This window comes from Schistocerca gregaria, chromosome 1 (genome assembly GCF_023897955.1).
Source record: "Schistocerca gregaria isolate iqSchGreg1 chromosome 1, iqSchGreg1.2, whole genome shotgun sequence".
NCBI lineage: Eukaryota > Metazoa > Arthropoda > Insecta > Orthoptera > Acrididae > Schistocerca > Schistocerca gregaria.
Window position 1 is genome coordinate 1004111502 of NC_064920.1, and position 10884 is coordinate 1004122385.

A 10884-nucleotide genomic window follows, 5' to 3' on the forward strand; every position below is an offset into this window, starting at 1 on the left:
CCATTGTGGTTGCACCTTCGGTATTGCTATTTATGTCCACCTATATACTCTGCAAGGCACCATATGGTGTGTGTGGTGGAGGGTACATTGTACTACTGTCATTTCCTTTTCTGTCCCACCTGCAGACAGGGTGAGGGAAAGAAACTGTATATGCATCTTTACGAGCCTAGTTTCTCTGATCTTTGTGGTCCTTAAGTGATACGTACATTGGCAGCGACAGTCGTTCTGCAGTCAGATTGAAATGCTGGTTCTGTTTTCTCAGCAGTTTTCCATGAAAAGAACAGCTACCCAACAGGATTCCTACTTGAGCTCACGAACCATCTCGGTAATACTCACTTGTCAATGGAACCTACTGGTAACATATCTAGCAGCCCACTTTGTTGTATTCCTTTAATCCATTGTGGTGAGGATCCCAAACACTAGCCATACTCAAGAATGGATTGCACTGGCATTCTCTAAATGGTCTCCTTTACATATGAACCATACTTTCATAAAATTCTCCCAATAAATCGATGTCGAGCGTTCGCCTTCCATACTACTGTCCTTACATGCTTGTTTCATTTCATATAACTTTGCAGTGTTGTGCCTACATATTTAATTGATGTGACTGTGTCAGTTAGTAAATTACTAATGCTCTATTCATACATTATGTGATTTTTGTTTTGTTTTTTACCCTTCTCATCTGCATTAACTTAAATTTTTCATTATCTAGTCACTGCCATACATCAGACCTAGAAATGTTGTCCAAGTCACCTTGTGTCATCCCACAGTCACTAAACTTTAGGAAACAACTGTCGTTTACTGCCCATCCAGTCCACTAGATCACTGATGTATATAGAAAATAATAGTGGTCCTATCACAGTTCGCTGGGGTACTCGTGCCTAGTGATGGGTCAGTTGACTATTACTTTGTTCAGTCAAATGAAACTAGTATCAGCAGCCATGTCACTATATGAATGTTTTCGCTCTCACCATTTACGAATGTTTTCACTTTCTCACTGGGTTGGCATGATTTTATTTACGTACTCAGCCTTTTCGGTTATACATGAAACGTGGTTAGGGTTGACAACTTTCTTAGAGACAAAGTACGGTATCTTATTTCAAGCAGACATGTATAAAGTATATTTTTAAAAATAATGCACATTAAAATGTATATACTTACTGAGGTGAATTTTCATACTTGTGGCAGTAAATATCAAATTTTGATTGGTTTTAAATTTTAATACCTTGTGCCACACTGTAAATGTGTGTATATGTAAATGAACAATCAGTTTTAATGCATTTTTATTCGGTTGGTTTTTTGTACAAATTTTAAAACAGATTTGTAACTAATTTCCTGATAAACTGGAGACTTGAAACTTAACTCAGAACTGGATGACAATGCAATATCAACTCGCTTTCTTGTCTGGTGTGTGACCCTGTTTCTTTGTTACAGTCATGAATGTTGTGCACTTAAGAACAATTGCTGCTAAGCTCCCCTGTCAGATATATTCTCTCTAATTTCTACATTCACAGTCTTCTTGCAAGATATGCCTATGAGGAAGCAGTATATTGGTTGACTCGTCTGAAGAGAAATTGAAATAAGCCTGAGGTTGACTACATATCCTGCTGTAACATCATAAAGATGTTTGAAATCAACTGAAAAAATTCACACACACAATACTAAGACAGAAAATAACAATTTAAATAGAAAAAAAAATTAGTTTTAAAACACTGATAAAAATTAATAACTTGTAGCATACTAATAGTCCTTAAAATTTGTGCTTGTGAATTTTTAGTAGCTATGACACTACGTATGAATGTAACTGGTGATGTAGTTTTCTGTACCAAATATTTACTTTCCACAGAAATAAATGGCTGAATATTCTATTGATTTTTCATTTGTGCGATTGCACATTGCCTGTTTGACGGGATGCAAACTGTCGCTAAAATGAGTCAAGGTTCCTTTCTTATTCATGTATCTTTGCGCTCGCCTTTGCACCCACAACTAGGGCTGGAATATGTCCAGATTTCTCCACATTGGTCCTAGTTTTGAGGGTGTCCAGCAAAAAAATCTTCAGAATATGAAATCAAAAAGCAACAAACTCTGAAACATGGCCTCAAAATACATGGGTTAACTCATTCACACTAGTGTGTACCACCATTGGCTGATGCTAGACCCTTCCATCAGGTGCAGTGTGCCTCTCACTTGAATGTACCAATTATGCTACCAGCATGACACTAACGTATGAGGTATTGCCCAACAGCCAGGTTCAACGAACAGTTGTGAATGCAATTGTGTGACCTTTCAACAAGACAGTTTTCTGAGGGAAAAAAATCACACAATTTGTACTTCATTTAGTAGAAAAAATTATTTTTGTTGTCCCTTATTGTTTCAAAAGAATGGACTTACACCATTTTCAAAACAAAAGATCATTGTATTGAAATAGCAGCCTAGAGCCGTTGAATATGACCACTGTGAGAAACGGGAAAAACATCACTGCCAGACGAAGGGAATCATGAATTCCTGTACCTTCCCAAAGTTTGACAGACAGTTCTCAGTGTCAGCATGAATGTGTTAAAATAATGTTGAATAACAATAATGGATATTCCTGGATGGAGCAATGTGTAAAATAAGGGAAAGGCAACTACTCACCTTTAGTAGACTGATGCACAGAGCACAGAAATGCACAACAGGAAGCAGCATTCACACTAGCTTTTAGGCTCTTGCTTTCTCTAGCAAAAATACACGGACACCCAAACGAACACTCGTGTCACCACGGGAAGATTGATAATTGAAAACAATTGCCTGAATTGATGGAGCTGTGAAGGGGGCAGGGAAGGACAGATGTCTTTGAACAGATGACTATACCCCTCACAAGATGGATTAGAGAGTAGGTCAGAAAGAGCTGCAGTAAGAGGTAAATGTAAGAAAGTGTAAATGAAGGGAAGGAGAAGCTTGTGTGGTTGTGGAGTTACCTGTCTAAAGCTGTGCCTCTTTCCTTCTACCTCACCTGTGTGTCCTCCCCTACACTCCCCCCCCCCCCCCCCTTTCCCCAACTCCATGAGCTCAGGCAACTGCTTTTAATAACAAATAACCCGTATTGACATGGCTACAGGAGTGTAAATTGCGGTATCTGTGTGGTTTTGTAAGTGAATGTATACTTTTGGAACAAAAAAAAAAAGCTAAGACTTGAAAGTTACTGTGAATGTTGTTTTCCTGTTGTACGTTTCTGTGCTCCAACATTGGTCTGTTAAAAGAAATCTGATTAGTAAAAAATTGTACAATTACTTTATCTAAATTATTCCACACCAGATTTTTCTGTATCATTCCAGTCATACTAATCCCCAGTCTCTTTCTTAAAGTCTCTGTTAACTGTAATGTGTCTGTTATCAGAAGTTATTTCTACCTTACATTTATATGATACTCAGTAGATAGCAACGCATCCAATGGGGGTAAGCCCAGCATGGACTAACAGTAATATGGAAGGGTTAGATTGCTACCACTACATAGGGCCTTAGCATGCAGAGACAGTGTCCATGTTTTTGTGAGTTGTGCTTGGGCGAATGTCTGTGTTCTGTACATGTGAAGGAGTTGTCCGAAAGCTGGAATATTTCTAATGTTCTTTTTCATTGTTCCTGTATGTGACTGTCTCTTCTGTGTGATATGTAGCAATCTGTCCTTTCAACGAGACATCTAACCATTAATTCATAGTTCCACACACTTTTACTCATTAATAAATTAATGATTTAAATGAAGCATTACTAATCTTCATCACTCTGTGGAAAATCTAGGATAGTAGCAACAATATTTTGAAAAGAATAGTTGCTACTCAGAAAGTGAGCTTTTGGCCAACAAGGCCTTCATCAAAAATGGACGCCTATTGGTGGGAAGGATCCTAGTGGCACAGGCTGTGACACAGTCATTGAAATGAAGAATGTTGTGTTGGGCAGCATGGTGAGTAACAGGATGGTCTAGGTGTTTTCTGATCATGGTTTTGTTGTCCATTCATGTGAGCAGACAGTTTGTTGATTGTCATGCCCACACTGAAAGTAGTGCAGTAGTTGCAGTTTAGCTTGTAGATCACATGACTGGTTTCACAGGTAGCTCTGCCTTCGATAGGATAGGTGATACTTATGACCGGACTGGAGTAGGTGGTGCTGATGGGAGGATGTATGGAACACGTCTTGCACATACGTCTATTACAGGGGTATGAGCCATGAGGAAAGGGGTTGGGAGCAATGTTTGTGTCGAAATGGGCAAGGAAATTAAGTAGGTTTGGTGGGCAGCAGAATACCACTGTGGGAGGGGTAGGAAGGATAGTGGGTTAGACATTCCTCGTTTCAGGGCTTGACGAGAGATAGCTGAAACTCTGGCAGAGAATGTGATTCATTTGCTCTAGTTCTGAGTGGCACTGAGTCATGAGGGGTGCTCCTCTGTGGCCGGATGGTGGGACTTTGGGAGATGATGGGTGACTGGAAAGATAAGGCATGAGATATCTGTTTTTGTACAAGATTAGGAGTGTGAGTAGAAAAGTATTCATTGCACAAAAACGTGTAATCAGAATAATTGCTGGAGCCCACCCACGGTCATCCTGCAGACATCTATTTAAGGATCTAGGGATCCTCACAGTTACCTCACAGTATATATATTCCCTTATGAAATTTGTTGATAATAATCCAACCCAATTCAAAAGTAATAGCAGTGTGCATACCTATAACACCAGGAGAAAGGATGATCTTCACTATGCAGGGTTAAATCTGACTTTGGCACAGAAAGGGGTAAATTATGCTGCCACAAAAGTCTTTGGGCACCTACCAAACAGCATCAAAAGCCTGACAGATAGCCAACTAACATTTAAAAATAAATTAAAAGAATTTCTAGATGACAACTCCTTCTACTCATTGGCTGAATTTTTAGATATAAACTAAGTAAAAAAAAAAAAAAAAAACTTAATCATTAGTGTCATGCAATATTTTGTGTAATGTAATTTCTTGTACAGACATCTTTTATTAACCTGACACGTTCCACATCATTACGAAGTGTCGTATCCATGATCTATGGAACAAATATTAATCTAATCTAATCTAATCTAATTACACTCTGTGAAGGCCTCAGTGAGACCCTCGGTATATTTCGAGAGGAACTGCTCATCACTACAGATGCGATGGTCACAGGTATGTGAGTATGGAAAGAACTTTTTGGTGTGGAATTGGTAGCAGCTATCGAAGTGGAGGTATTGCTGGCAGTTGGTAGTTTGTAAATTACACTACATATCATAGTTGGTAGGAGCATGGAGGAACAAGGCTTCTGGTCAGGTGAGTAAAGGGTTAAAAATACAAAATCAGATTGAGGTAAAGCAGGAGTAGGTATAATAATAAACAAGAAAAAAGCACAGTGGGTGAGCTGCAATGAGTGGCATAACGATAATCGGCACTAGCAATTGGTTTAAGAATCATGAAAGAAGTTTTGATAAAAACACCTCTTTCCCATCTCAAATATTCAACATGTCATAACTTGCTCAAATTTAGAGATAGAAGGCTTAATTTTTAACAATGTAGGAAAAAATGGACTGATACTTACCCTAAAGAAGACACGTTAAGTTGCAGCCAGGCACAATTAAGACAGTTACACAAAGCTTTCGGCCACACACACACATCATCATCATCATCATCATCATCATCATCATCACCATCACCACCAACTCCAGAAGCAAAGGCTGGAGTACAACTAAATAATCACATGCAATGGTAGCAGCAAACTGGGAGGGAGGGGAGGGGGGTTTGAGTGATGGGGAAAGGATAGTAGTGTATGGGTGAGGAGCAGAGAAATGCTGTCTGGTGGAGTGTGCAGGGACTAGATTGCCAACAGGCACAGTCTCAGAAGGTTGTGGGGCAGGGAGGTGGGGAAAAAGGAGCAGAAACGAGAGAAGCAGGGAAAAATGGGCTGTTGCATTGGCAGAGGCCAGCGAAAGAATAGTCTGGAACACATGATTAATAGACGATAGGACAGAGGGTGTGGAAACTGTTGGGCAAAGGGGGTGGTGACTCTGTGTGATAGGTGTAGGCCAGAATAATTATGGGAGCGGAAAATGTATTGTAAGGGCAACTCCCATCTGGAAGGGCCCAGATGACTTGGGTACTAAAGCAGCCATTGAAATCAAGCACATTGTGCTCAGCTGCATGTTGAGTCACTGGGTGGTCTACTTTGCTCTTGGCCACAGTTTGGCAGTGGCCATTCATCTTGGTGAACAGTTGGTTGGTAGTCATACCAATATGAAAAGCTGTGCAATGATTGCAACAGAGTTGGTAAAGGACATGGTTGCTTTCACAGTTGGCCTGACCCCTGGTGATGTAAACCTGTGGCAGAAATGGAACAGGAAGTGCTGGATGGGTGGATTGGGCAGTTCTTGCACCTGGGTCTTCCAAAGGGATATGATTCTTGTGGCAAGGGATTGGGATTGGCATAGGAATGGACTACGATGTTGTGGAGGTTGGGTGGGCGACAGAACACCGCTTTTGAGAGGGGTGGGAAGTATCTTTGGTATAATGTCCCTCATTTGAGGACATGATGATAAATAATCAAAGCCCTGGCAAAGGATGTGATTCAGTTGTTCTAGTCTGGGCTGGTTCTGGGTGACGAAGGGGACATTCCCATGTGGCTGGTGGGGCATTGGGGGTGTGACGGGAAATGGCATGGGAGATCTGTTTGCAGGCTAGGTAAGGGGGATAGTGCCTGTCTGTGAAGGCTGTGGTGAGACCCTAAGCACACTGAGCAAAAGAAATCTTGTCACTGCAGATACACATCCCTTTGTGGCTAGGCTGTAAGGGGGGGGGGGGGGGATATTTTGGGTGTGAAGGGATGACAGCTCTCGAAATGTAGATAAGTGTTTGGTGGGTTTATAGTGGTCAGAGGTGTGGATGGACCCATCAGAGAGGAGGAGGTCAACTTCTAGGAAGGAGGCATGAAGAGGATGGGACAGAAAATGTTGATATTGTTAAGGAATATATTAAGATATGCTGTTTTGGTCCTGAGTCCTGATCATGAAGATATCATCAATGGACCTTAAACAGACTAAGGGTTTGGCATTTTGGGAGGCTAGGAATGTCTCCCGTAGATGTCCTATAAACTGGTTGGCATAGCAGTGTGCCATGTCGGCACCCATGGCTGTGCTGCAGATTTGTTTGTATATCTTATCTTCAAAGGAGAAGTAGTTGTAGGTTAGTATAAGGTTATTAAGGCATATAAAGAAATGAAGTAGTGGGTTAGGAGTCTGGAGGATGTTGGCTAAGGTAGTGTTCAATAGTGGTAAGAGCATGGGCATTATGGATATTGGTGTATAGGTAGCTGGCATCAACAGTGATGAGTAGGGACCCCTTCACCTCCTGGATTACTTATCACTGTTGACACCATCTACCTATGCACCAACATCCCTAATGACCATGGTCTTACCGCTACTGAACACCAACCTTCCCAACATTCTTCAGCCTCTTAACCCACTAATTCATTCCTCAGAGGCATTACTAATGTTACGCTAAGCCACAACTACTTCTCCTTTGAAGGGAAGGTATACAAACAAATCTGCAGCACAGCTATGGGCACCCACATGGCACCCCTCCTACGCCAACCTCTTTATGAGCCATTTAGAGGAGACCTTCCTAGCCTCCCAAAATGCCAAACCCTTAGTCTGGTTAAGGTTCAGCGACAATGTTTTCATGATCTGGACTCATGGCCAAAACAGCCTATCTTCATTCTCTCTCAACCTCAACACCAATATGATGTACAGTGGAGACAAAATGTGCCTTGGATTAACCAAATGCTCATCCATGAAGTTCTTCAATCACAGGTTTTTCCTTATAGGCCACAGTGTTCATTAAGGGCTATGTTCTACTGTCTCATTCACACACATAGCAAGGCATCTTGGTGTATCCTGCTTGCTGGCCGAGAAGAATGTCAATCACTTTGAAGTCACCATATACGAGCCAGTGGTGTTCTTCATATTTCACATTTTTAAAGACGTACTTTCATGGTTCTATATGTCTCTTTTAAGTACACTGGAATTGGTGCTTGTTCATTTCCAGTATGTAGCAATACTGCTTTTAAACTTTGCTTTGAGGAATCGATAAATAGCTCCCATTGCTCTCTGTCATACTTTTCAACTTCAGTCACTAATTTGATGATTTTTTGCAGAACATCATTAACCAGAGTTCAACAAAGAATTCCTAAAGCCATAAGATGATTTCTTTACATTGAATATGTTGTACCATATGCAAGTAAACTGTTTTCACTGAGACATAATTCCCGAAGTTGTGCTGTATCTTTTGAGAGCCCCAAATCTTTCATCAAGTTGGGAAATTGCATTTGAGTAAGAGGATTTGGGTCATTGTCAGCACTACATTCGGACTAATGAGATCACTACCTTCATGACTTACATCCAGTTCATAAAAGTCAAATGCATTCATTGATATTGGTGGAAAGGGGATCAGCAGCCCTAGACCATGACGGACAGGTCTAATCACCAAATCTAAGAACAGATAGATCTTTTTCATGTTTCTTTTGTTGTATCCTGCTACTTTCATCATACAGAAGTAACAATCATTGACATGATCTTACTGTTTCTGCCATCCATGGGAACAGCCAAGTTCAAAAACTTCATTTTATTTTCACACCACTTTCTTAATTGGTCCACACATGTATAATATGCAGTGTATGGAGCAAATGACTTGCTATGTCCTCCAAGCTTCATGCCAAAATAAGCAAAATATGTTTTCTGCACAAATTTTGTTATATGTTGATCTCTTGTAATTATCACATACATTCCGCATACGTCACAAAATGTGTCTGCACTATTCACACACAGCCTTTGTGGCATTTTGAACACAGCTTCGATGAAGTAACACCACTCACAACGGCATATTTAAGTACCTCCTTCTAGCTCTTGCACTCACTGAACTGTTAATTTCTGTGGCGATAATGGAACGTCAACTTTGAAGTTCATTCTCGCCCGGTACTTGTCCACAGCTCGTGGTCTTACAGGCTAGTGTTGCTGCCTTTGGATTATCGGGTCCGTGTTTGATTCCCGGTCGGGTTGGGGATTTCCTTTGCCCGGGGACTGGGTGTTTGTGTTGTCCCTGTCATTTCAACATCATCATCATTCGTGACAGTGTCTAGATTGGACTGTGGACAAAATTGGACTGTTTAAAAATTGGGTCTTAGTATGGCCGCTGATAACCTTGTAATTGAGAGCCCCACAAACCAATCATCATCGTCATCATCATCATACCCCTGTACTTCAACATCCTGCAAACAAGAAGTGTTGCACATTTTTGTAAATTACACTACATATCATTGATTTTGCAGCCAGTAGTAAACAGACTGCCATAGACTGAGAGGAGTAGCAACTGTAGAAAAAACTGAGGGTGATGGGAAAATTGGTATTTTCATGTTCAGGGGTGATAAATTAATAAAGAACATCACTTAATTTTAATTGTCAAACCTCAGGACCAATGCAATCAGCACCCATTGTGCATTTGAATATTGATTGTTGAAGCTGAATAAGAATGACATAATTGAATATCACTTTAACAAAGGAAATGGCTTGCTACTGTAGCACATTTAAATACAGTATGTGCACAAAAATGTGTTTCTGGAAAATCAATTTGCAACGCTTTATTTCAGTACTAATGCGTTATCCATTAAGAACAAATCACACAGTTCACAACTTTATGGTGATAATCCAACACACTCTTCTCCTAACGCAATCAAGATATTAACACCACCAAAACAATCCAGAAATATCCAAGCGGAAGAAACCTTTCACTCTGGAGTGAAATAAAGTTATAAATAATGCAGTAACCAGCGTCTAAGCCCCATGGACTTGATAAACCCCAATTTCTGCAAACCTATTCCACTGCACTTAAGCATGTGGAAGGATACCAGTGTGCACAGCAGTACTATTAAAAAATCTGCTAACTACACATGGTAAATTATACTTCAAGACAGAGTATAAAGTAGAATATTCTTACGAAACATTTACCACACTGTTCAGCAAGATGGCTCTCCATCAGACAAAAATGATTTCCTTAAAACAGCATGCATCCTTAAATGTAGCCCCCAAATCAAACACTTCTTAATACTCCAAAATACTGCACAGGAATGTAACTGATCAAGTAATGTAACGGCTGACCGTCTTCAAAGAACCCACAGGCTTTGCTGACTACTAACAAACCCCATACTCACATCTAAATAACAAAGTGATTAACGTCTAGCTGTTTAAGGCTGCTACCATAGCAACAGCCAATCAGAGAACGCGCTTCCTCTTCCGTTTACAGTTGTCAAATTTTTCTGCCACTGCAGGTGGCGGCTACTGTAGCCAGTTGCAGACGACGACATTTCTTGATCAGTTACATTCCTGTGCAGTATTTTGGAGTATTATGAAGTGTTTGATTTGGGGGCTATATTTGAGGATGCATGCTGTTTTAAGGAAATCATTTTTGTCTGATGGAGAGCCATCTTGCTGAACAGTGTGGTAAATGTCTCGTAAGAATATTCTACTTTATACTCGCCACAGAAATTAACAGTTCAGAGAGTGCAAGAGCTAGAAGGAGGTACTTAAATATGCCGTTGTGAGTGGTGTTACTTCATCGAAGCTGTGTTCAAAATGCCACAAAGGCTGTGTGTGAATAGTGCAGACACATTTTGTGACGTATGCGGAATGTATGTGTAAGCAGTTCTCGTTGGGGTCCGTTTCGTTGTTGTGCTTCGTTTCTTTGTGTGGCGAGTTTATTTTGCGCTACAAAATGTCTGAAGCTTGTAGTGAAACTGTGCATAAAAGCGTGGCTGCTAAACAGAAAATTCGGCGATCTGTTCATGTTTTGCCTGGTTAGACACGTGAGTTTATGTGCT